This window comes from Diceros bicornis, chromosome 28 (genome assembly GCF_020826845.1).
Source record: "Diceros bicornis minor isolate mBicDic1 chromosome 28, mDicBic1.mat.cur, whole genome shotgun sequence".
Taxonomy (NCBI): Eukaryota; Metazoa; Chordata; class Mammalia; order Perissodactyla; family Rhinocerotidae; genus Diceros; species Diceros bicornis.
The window spans coordinates 25,265,881-25,276,742 of record NC_080767.1 but is presented as its reverse complement, the minus strand read 5'-3'; positions in this window follow the sequence as shown (position 1 = coordinate 25,276,742).

Below are 10,862 nucleotides of genomic sequence, written 5' to 3'. Positions count from 1 at the left end.
CTCCCAACAACTATGAATAATAGTACAACTATCATTATGGAGTACCTAATCTGAGCCTGATACTGTGATAGACTCTTCACACATATTAACCCTGATTCTGTAACAACCTTAGGAAATAAGAATTACTGAAATCATTCTACAGATGAGCAAATTGAGTCTCACAAGCTTAAGATGCCTAAAGATCACGCAGCTAGTAAATAGTAATTCAAAACTCAAAGCCAATATCTGTACATTTATGTTATGCCATGCAGTTTACCCAGACCTGCTTCAAAAATGTTACCTCTATTCCTTCTAGTCATAACAAAGTCCATGTCCATCGAGTGGCCATTTTCAAGCAGTTGTGAGAAAATCAAGTCGATTGACAAAGTTCACACTTTTTTTTAGGGAGGAGACTTTTTCCCCACTCCTGATATGTCCTTCCATGTGAAGGAAGATCTATTTGTATTTTGCATATGGTCTTTTGCCCCTAGTTTGTTGAGTGTTATTATCATGAAAGGGTGTTGGACTTTGTCAAATACTTTTTTCTGCCACTATTGAGGTGATCATATGGCTTCTCCCCCTTTATGCTAGTAATATGTGTATTAAATTGATTGCTTTTCATATATTGAACCAACCTTGCATTCCTGGGATTAATCCCACTTGGTTATAGTGTATAATTCTTTTTATATATTGCTGGATCCAGATTGCTAGTATTTTGTTGAGGATTTCTGCATCTACATTTGAAACTGAGGATGAAGGAGTTAAAGTTTCCCTGGATTAGGATGAAACTGTGCCTATACCCACAAGGTTAACATGGGAAACAAGGTAACCAAATTTTCTGAGCTTGCCTTGAAGAACAGCAGGAGGGCTGCTGATAAGAGAGTAGCTTGATGACAGCCCTCTGCCAGCATCACGCAGGAGCACTGAGAAGCTAAAACGACTAATCGTAAACTTCACATGTCATAGACTAAAGATCCACTGCATGCAACATATAGAACCCCTCCAAATTTGCACCTGCAACCCATGAAGAAACATGAAAAACAGTTGCCCCTGCACAACAGCATTCTTACAACTTTAGCCCCCAAGACCACATGCTCCCCTCCCCAACTTATTCTCACAATATGCTTTAGAAAAATGCTTAGAACTGCATGTAGGCAAGCTAATGTGTAACTGGTAGAAAGAATAACTTGTTAGCAGAAAATTTATATCCTCTGCCCAAACTATTCCTTCTGTCCTAGATAAGGAAGTAGCTGAGGTTTTCTTAGATTCCTCAGGAATATTGCATTCAGCAGATCTGCAATGGAGAGGTGCCCAAGGTTCTGCGGTCATCTATTGCCCAACATTTCTGAGCCCCCTCCCTGTTTGCCTTGTATAAGTCATTTCCAAATCAGTTCCCTTTAAGATATTTTTTTTTAGGATGGTAGTCCACCATCTTCCGATTTGCTAGCTTATCGCTTATTAAAGTCCTTTCTCTACCACTGCCTGCTTTGCCTTTTATATTGCAGCAAGCAGATCGAGACCTTGCTTTGTATCATATTCATAAGGAATATTGGTCTTTCATTTTCTTTTTTGTGTTCACTTTGTCTGGCCTTGGTATCATGGTAATACTGCTCTCATAGGATGAATTTTCCCTCTTCTACTTTTTGGAAAAGTTTGAGAAGGATTGGAGTTAATTCTCATACAAGAAGTGGGGTGACCTATCTGCTGAGTTTGGGAAGAACAACTGGACATAAGCAGCCTCCCCTTCTCTCTCTTCCACTTGTGAGTGAACTGCTTTTAGGGGGGACATGCTCTTCTCAGCTTTCAGTGCCCTAAGTTTCAATCAGGAAAGGCCTGTCTTGGCGTAACATGACCTGTTACTGGGTGCATAAGTCTGTCTAACCCCGGGATTCTGTATTAGAGAGACTTCTTTCTTGCACCACAAATCATTTTCTTAATATCAACTTTATCTATAACAAAGTAGTATCTTGAACTCTGTTTGCTTTAAGTGCAAAGCTTGGTCTGGAAAGAACAATTTCATAAATCTTTCAGGTCTCCTTGGACTTAACAATATTGAAAACAGAAACCTCTGATTATGTTTCCCAGGAAGGAGAATGGAAATAATCATAGGTCCCTAAAATTTACCACAGACATTAACAGAAAGAATATGGAATTTGGAATCTCAACACTTGAATCAAGATTAAAAATAAAACATTCCACATAGTGCTTTGTTTGTGTAACTATTGTTTTTAACATCCTTCTCCCCCATGGGTGGAGTTGTATAAAATTAGGCAAGACATTCCATCCTGCTTAGCCTCTGTTTCCATCTCTGAAGATAGGAACCCACATAGTCACTTTCTAAACCACAAGTTTCCTTTACAGCATGTGCTGGAGTCTGCTCATACTGCCTCCCAAGGCTGATTGTGCATGCCTCTTCCCAACTCCACTTTTAGTTGGTAGATTGAAATCCACTATGGTGAGAGTACGTTTCCCAGGACATCAGGACATGTTACATAAGGGCTTTTTCCACCTGGAGAGCCAGTTGTTAAACATTTACCAGCACACCTAATCTAATTTTGCTTTCCACTAGTGTATACATGAAAGTCAATACTGCCCCTTCTGTCCTAAGCTGGAACTTTGCTGGGTTGGATTTGTCTTTTGTCAGAAGATAGGCAAAGGCAAGAAGAACGCAACTCCGCTTAGTTTCCCAAGAAACACAGTTTCTATGATTTAAGATCCCCTTACTCTCCATTTATCTTGCCAACTGAATCTCAGAGAACTAAGTCACCCACATGAACAGATATTTTCCAGCTTTTTTCTGGTCCGTTACCAACAAATCCATCTCCTCTGCATATCTTTTTAAAGATAACAAACCAATCATTAGTATGGTAATTAGCAGTTTACAAAGTGCTCCCAGGGCTTGATTTCATGTAATCTGCACAACTCTCCTGTAAGTGGTGGGTTTATTGTTCATATTTTTCAGCTGGGAAAACTGAAATTCAAGGGCAAGTGCAACCACCTGTGCTTTGAACCCCTCCTCTCTTCCACAATCTTGGGGTAATTACTCAATAATGACCTTTCCGACCGGCCCCGTGGCTTAGCGGTTAAGTGCACGTGCTCCGCTACTGGCGGCCCAGGTTCGGATCCAGGGCGCGCACTGACCCACAGCTTCTCTGGCCATGCTAAGGCCGCTTCCCACATACAGCAACTAGAAGGATGTGCAACTATGACATACAACAATCTACTGGGGCTTTGGGGGGAAAAACAGGAGGAGGATTGGCAATAGATGTTAGCTCAGAGCCGGCCTTCCTCAGCAAAAAAGAGGAGGATTAGCATGGATGTTAGCTCAGGGCTGATCTTCCTCACACACACACAAAAAGAATAGTGACCTTTCTCTTTATACTTACCTTTTCCTTTTAGGGTCCTTCCCCTCATACCATAATCACGTTCAGGTCTCACATATCCCTTAAAAAATGATCTGACCTTCTCCTTCCCTCTTCTCCTATTCTTTCTCCAACTACTCTTCAAAAGGGAGATGGTGAAGAGATTGCCTAAGATCATATGTTCTCAAATCAGACAGATCTGCATTTGAATCCAAGTTCTGCCACTGACTAGCTTTGTGATCTTGTATCAAAACCTCTTTTATAACGCTTAGTTTCTTTCTATAAGTAGAATCATAGTACCTATGTCACAGTTGTGAGGATTCCAGGATGCATGTGGAGTGCTTAGCACAAGACCTGATAGTCAGGAAATGTCTGCTTTTGCTGTTAGGAATCTGTTGAATTTGACATTTTGGAGTATTTGGGTATTGATGTTTTATTTTCCTTTGGCATCCATGGCTATGTACTCAACTGGTGTTCCCATTTCATATGTGACTATTTTTCTATGGCTACTTTAACTGTCTGTTATGCTTCCTTGAACTTTCCTGTCTCTTTCAAGTTGGTGTTGCCTCGGGTTACATCATTGACCTACTGCTCATGTTACTACATATTTTTTCTGAGCTATCTCATTGGCTTGCAGGTTGATTTACAGATGGTGGCTCCCAAATAAGTGTCTTCTATCAGACCCCTTTCTTTAACTTCAGGATCATATGTCTTCACTTGGATGACCAAGAGCAACTCAAACTCATTAGGTCCAAAATAAGACTCATCGTCATAATTTCCAAACCTTCCCCTCCTTTGCTATTTCCTATTTCAGTTGGTGACACTACTATTCACTCATTTATCCAAGCTAGAATTTTATATATCAGACTTAACTTTTCTCCTTGATCCTTCTTGATCTTGAAACTTTTCCATCCTATATATTTCTATTATCTGTCATTATAGTGAGCTGAATGATACCCCCAACAATATGGGTCCACATCCTAAGCCTTGCAACATGTAAATGTTACCTTTGGAAAAGGGGTATTTGCAAATCTGGTTAAGTTAATGATCTTGAGATGAGGAGATCATTCTGGATATTCCAGTGGGTCCTAAATGCCATACAAGTATCTTTATAAGAGAAAGGCAGAGGGAGGTTTAAGACACAGTGGAGAAGGTGATGTGAAGGCAGAGGCAGAGATTGGAGTGAGGCAACTTTGAGCCAAGGAACACCAAGAAATGCCAACAGCCACCAAAAGCTAGAAGAGGCAAGGAATGGATTTTCCATCAAGAAACTCTTGAGGGAGCATGGCCCTGCCTACACCTTGAGTTCAAACTTCTGTCCTCAGAACACTCACAGTTGTTTTAAGCCACTAAGTTTGTAGTAATTTGTTACAGTGGCCACAGGAACTAACACAGCCCTCTTCTCTCCATCCCCACTTTCATGCCTGTGTTCTGATTCTCACCTCTTCTCACCTGGATGACTGTAATAGCTTTTCTCTTTCTCCCTATTTCCAGTCTGATCTCCTTTCAAGCTATCCTCCAATAGATGCAAATTAAGATCATGTCACTCCTCTGCATAAAACATGATAAACTCCAATATCCTTAACACTATTTTTAATTCTTTCACAATCTGATGTTTCTACCCTCTCTGCAGCATACCTTGTCCCTCACTTTATGCTTCATCAACATTGACTCTTCATGGTCTCTGCATCACCCAGTTGTCTCCATTACTTGCCATCAAGCTTTTTATGCTATCTGTTCTTTCTCTGTTTATTTCCTTCTCCAAGTCTTCTTTGTTACTCTGAACTTTGTACACATTTTAATAATTAAGCTCTTTGTTTAATCTTTATTCCTCATCATGCTGTCAGCTTCTTGAAAGTGGAAATCACATCTTATTTTTCTAGCATGTATTTTCCTAATAAATCTTATTTATTTTCCTAATTTCCAGGTATTCCTAGCACCTGGGTGAAAACAGATGCTCGTAAAAAGTAGGTTGCTGAAACACAACTAATACTGAAATGGTCTACTAATCCAACTTAAAAACCCCCACCCATGCCCATTGTCTTGATGACTTGAATGCCATCTTAAAAGAGTTGTCCCACCCAGATCCAAGTCTGCTCTCAAGCTATTCATGCTAATGATGTGATTACGCACTGCCCATCACCATCAATCTATTTAGATTTTAGCATTCCTCAGTTAAATAATTAAAGTCTACTTCCTTCAAGAAGCCTTCTTCAACTGATGAAAGTGAGGCAATTCTTTTTCCCACCTCCGATTTATTTTGATATTGTATCACTCCACTAGATATTTCTCAGTCTCCTTTCTTATTTTCTTGTACTCACACATAGTATATTTTCATATGCTTTTGTGTGTGTATATATACCCACATGCACATATATATGGTTGTATATATTAATTTATAAGTGTATATTTATATGAACACAAACACCTATCTACATAAATGTATCAGTATGTATGTATAAACAAATATATACACAAACATATACATATATAAACACACACATATACCCATTTATTTGTCTATATATTTTTGTCATGTGTGTATTCATCTCACATTATTGAGCAAATTTATAGGAAAAATACTTTGGAAAAGGATGGTAATAGGTGCAGCTGTAAATCACACAATTTTAAATTAGTAATCAGTGGTCCAATCCTTTTACTTGAACGATGAAAAAATTGAAACTCAGTGAAGAAAACTGACTTACCTGTTGTTTCTCAGTGAAATAGAAACAGAACTGAGACAAGAACTCTGGTCTGCTGGCACCATGGCTTATGTGCTGTTTCCTTCCTTCCTCTCAACATTAAAGCACAAGATTTAACTCTGACATTCTCTGAAATGTCTCTAACTCCACTGTTTAAGATTCTAAATGATTTGTTCTCTTTCTGGTACTTTTTGGTCAACCCCTAATCTCCATCACCCTTGCCAGTTTCTACATGAAATTTTGAAATCCCATTCTCCAGGGAATAAGAAAGGCCTGCTAACCAAGTGCTCAAGTCAGACAGGTCTCTTCAATAAGTATGACACTAATAAGATTTATAACATGACCAGGGTTTGCAATTGGTGGTGACAACTGAAGAATTACCACCATAAATATTTGACATGATTTTGAAAGCCATAAAATATTTTACTTCTTATCCACAGTTTTCTCTGGGAAGAAGGAGAGAAAGAGACACTGGAGGGCAAGATAATGGTGCCATAATTCACCCTAGGAGAGAGTATGATTGTTCAACCCTGGATCAATTTCTCCTTAGGTAGAAAGAGGTAGCAGACTGGCCTATGAGTCACTGTTCTCCACATCAACAATTTTAGGATCCTTGGGAAACTATCTCACAAAACCACTTATGAGGTTTTGGATAAGGAACAATTTCCTAAACTCTGTCATCACAATTTGGATAAAGACTCTTTTCTATGATGCATCAGTTCCTGACATTTGGCTTATTTGGCTTTCCCAGTGCTTCAGGATTTCTATATTTAGTCTCAAGATGAAAGAATGCAAGAGTATGAAGGAACCTTAAGCGTCTACTAGTTTAACCTTGGTTGACTGGATACTCCTTAGTATCCCTACCAAGTAGTCACCAGCCAAATTTCATGTGGATACGTCCATTGATTAGGAGCTCACTGACTCATGAGGTAGACCAGTTAATTCATGGTAACTATAACTATGAAAACTCTCTTCCTTATCTGAGCTATGCCTTCTGTAACATTTATTTGACCATCCTACTTTTGTCCTCTAGAGTCATGTGGATCTAAATCAAATCCTTCCTCTCTGTGACAAATCTCAGATATTTGAAGACAACATTTATTTTAAGCATTCACAGACAGACCCCACTGGAGAGCTCCAAAACTCCCATGACATGTCTCAAAAGAGGGCCAGCATTGAACACCGGCTGACACAGAGGGTCTGGATGCCCATTATCTTGGTTTGGATTTCCCTAAAACTAGACCTTGAGACAAGTAGTTCAAGTAGTTTTTTAGGGAGATGATTCTCAAAAACGTCTGTAAGGGAGTAAGGAAGTGAAATGGGGTTAGGAAGGTAACCAATAAGGAATGAGTTATCAAGCAAGTTACCACTGAGGACAATTGTAGCTGAAAGGTGCTCGGACAATGTGGAACATACATCTCAGGATTATCCATGTGGAAAGGGAGCTTGGATTTTTATCCATCCCCCTCCTGTCAATCATTGCTTGAGGAATGGTTGAGGGCTGCTCTTGCGGAATATTAATTCCCCACTCCTTTCAACCTACTACTGCATAGGAAGAGTAGGCCCTGGCAGCCAGAGAATCCATTCAAGCAAAGAAATATAGGTGCTGGCAGTTGGAAGCCAACCAGCATATATGAAAAAGATATAGACTGAGAGCATATGGATGGACATTGACAGTTTCTATTGCTCCTATTCAATGTTAGCCTGAAGAGTGGTGACATCCAACAGCAAGAATATAGCAAACTGGTCATGCACAAGCATATAGAAAACGTCTATCTCCCCTGGCACTGCTTGCCAGATCGGAGACATAAAAATAGGGGCGGGATAATTTGTGTAAAAAGTGGACCTTATATCCCATACACCTCCTCTAACTCCAAATCACCAGAACAGGGATCTGAAAACTATGGCCCGTGAGCCAAATCCTGCCTGTTTCCATTTGGCCTATGAGCTAGGTTAGAAAAAATTTTAAAAATAATAAAATTTCAAGACATCTGAAAATTGTATGAAATTCAAATTTCAGTGTGCATAAATAAGTATTACTGGAATACAACCACACTCATTCATTTATGTATTGTCTATGCCTGCTTTCACACCACGACGGCAGAGTTGAGTAGTTGCGACAGAGAACATATGGCCTACAAAGCCTAAAATATTTACTATTTGTCCCTTTACAGAAAAAAACTTTGCTGGCCCCTGCACTATAGCCTTGGATAGGTCTAGTCTGTACCAGGGAGGTAAGAAGACGAAAACGTTAAAGAGAGTTTGAGATTAACATTACGGCAAGTGGGACTAAGAATTAAATATAATAGCTAGAATGTTCTAATATCTAAAAGTGGCTCACAAGTAAAGGAACAAGACCAAGAAGTTGTTAATGAGACTTTCACAGAGTATACTTCAGGTAATTGTAGGAAGAATTAAAACTATTTCATGTTTATACTCCAGAGAGTGTATATTCACATACATACATCTTGGTTATATATGTTGAAATTCTTTGATGTCTCCTCACACTTAAAATGGAGCCCCAAGACCTTACAGCACCTTCAAGACTGCACTCATCTTGCTCCTGTCTACCCCTCTGACCAGATCACCTTCCACCCTCTTCTTTGCTCCCTAGGATTCATCACCCCACCACCACCCCGCTCTCCATTCTTCTTACTCTTCCTCAATCACGCCAAGCTCTTTCTCTCCTCAGGACTCTGTTCTTCCCTACTTGACATCCTTCTCCCCCAGCTCTTTGAATGGCTAAGATGAATTCCCATGTTTTAGGTCTCAGCCTAAATGTCACCCACTCAAGGAAGCCATCTAAATGGGCTTCATCCTGCCATCTTATTGGTTGTATTCACAGAATTGATCTCTATCTAAAGTAACATGCAGATTTATCTGATTACTATTCCCCACATACATAAAATAGACTGTGAGCTTCAGGAGGACAGGAGTTTTGTCTCTTTCATTCATCACTGTATCCCCAGCTCCTTAAAGGTTACATATAGTTCCTTCCTCTCAATTTTACTGTGAACCTAAAAATGGTCCGAAAAAATAAAGTCTTAAAATTAAAACATGATTATTGATCATTTAAAGCAAAAATAATAATGTATTTTGAGGTTTATGATATAAGTAGAAGTAAAATGTATGTGAAAAAAAGTACAAAGTTCAGGAGAGAGAGAAATGAAAGCATCCTATTGTAAGATCCTTATACTATACATGAAGTGATACAATGTCATTTGAAAGTAAACAGGTATAAGTTACATTATAAACCCTAAAGCAACCATTAAAATAACACAGCAAAGAGCCTTATCTAATAAGCCAACAAAAGAGACAAGACAAAATCATGAAAAATGCTCAATCCAAAGGAAATCAGAAAAGGGAAAAAGGAAACAAAGAGCAGATGTAACAAATATTAAGCAAATAGAAAGTAGTAGACTCAAACCAAATCATATTAAAATTATGTTAAATATAAATTGTCTGAGTACTCCATTTAAAAGGCAGAGATTGTCAGAATGGATAAAGCAACAAGACCCAACTATATACTGTCTATAAGAAACATGCTTTAAGTATAAAGACACAAATGAATTGCAAATCTAAGGGTGAGGAAAGATGTACCATACTAATCAAACAAAACCTGGAGTGGCTATATCAGTATTAAACAAAGTACCATCAACAGAGATAAATTACCTTCAAGAGAGGTGGTAAAATATTCATTTCTTTGTATAAGTCTGAAATAAAAATATTACAAAGAGAAGAATTTTCATCTATTAGGCACTCAATGAATACTCATTGGATAAATAAATGAATAAATTAATTAATTAATATATGGCTTTTAAAAGTCAGAGACGATAGCAAAATAATAGAAAGTTCAAAGACCGTGTCATTTGGTAAAGTGGTCTTGGCCTTACAGACCTGGGTATGAATCCTAGTTCTGCTGTTTAAATTAGTAGGTAATGACTAGGCAAGTTCCTTAATCTCTTTGAACACATTTCCTTATTTCTAAATTGGGATAACTATACCTAGGTGAGAGGTTGTAAGCATTAATGGGTTAATAATGCTTGCAGAGTTCCTAGGTACAAAGTAGAGCTAAAGAAAGAGTAGTAATTCCTGCCTCTGCTGTTGTCATTACTGTTAGGCTGAGTAAGGTTGGAAGAGGTCTTCTAGGGGATAACACTGACCCATAACCTATTGTCACATATAAAGTCATAGAGGTCCAGGAGGGGAAGGGCGTAATCACAGCTTCACTGAAGCTCAGCTGCACAGCCAGGTCTGGGGTCCAGATCAACAGTCTCCAAGTTCTGTGCACTTTTTACTTCACCAGCCTCCCTCTGTCTTAACACCAGATATCCATGTGGGTGTTCTCCAGAGGTCTTAGAAGGCAAATGTAATCTCATGTGTAAAAAATCCCTTTGCTATCCAAATAATGTTTGTGTGAAACATTTTTCAGCAAACCCAGAGATGGCATCTCTCATTTCCCCAGCAGTCTGCAGACCAAGCAAAGTTCAGCAGTGCTGAGTGATCATATTCTGATTTTTCTAGCACTTTTATATTCCCATTTCGAGGCTTTCCATGTCTTGGGACTTTAATGCTCACTCTAAATAAAGTAGAAAGATGAATAAGCCATCTTGGCCCCACTCCCCTCTCCCTTGAGTATCTCACGAGAATGAATTCTCTAATGTCTCTGGAGCAAACTAAGTCCTGCAGAAAGAAACACTCCATGAAGGCAAGGATTACTCTGCACTAAATAATAATTAGCCTAGAGAGTTGAGATTTGACTATACTTCCATGTGGCTGAGAATTAGCCCAAGAAGGGAGGGGAAAATACAACAGAGCA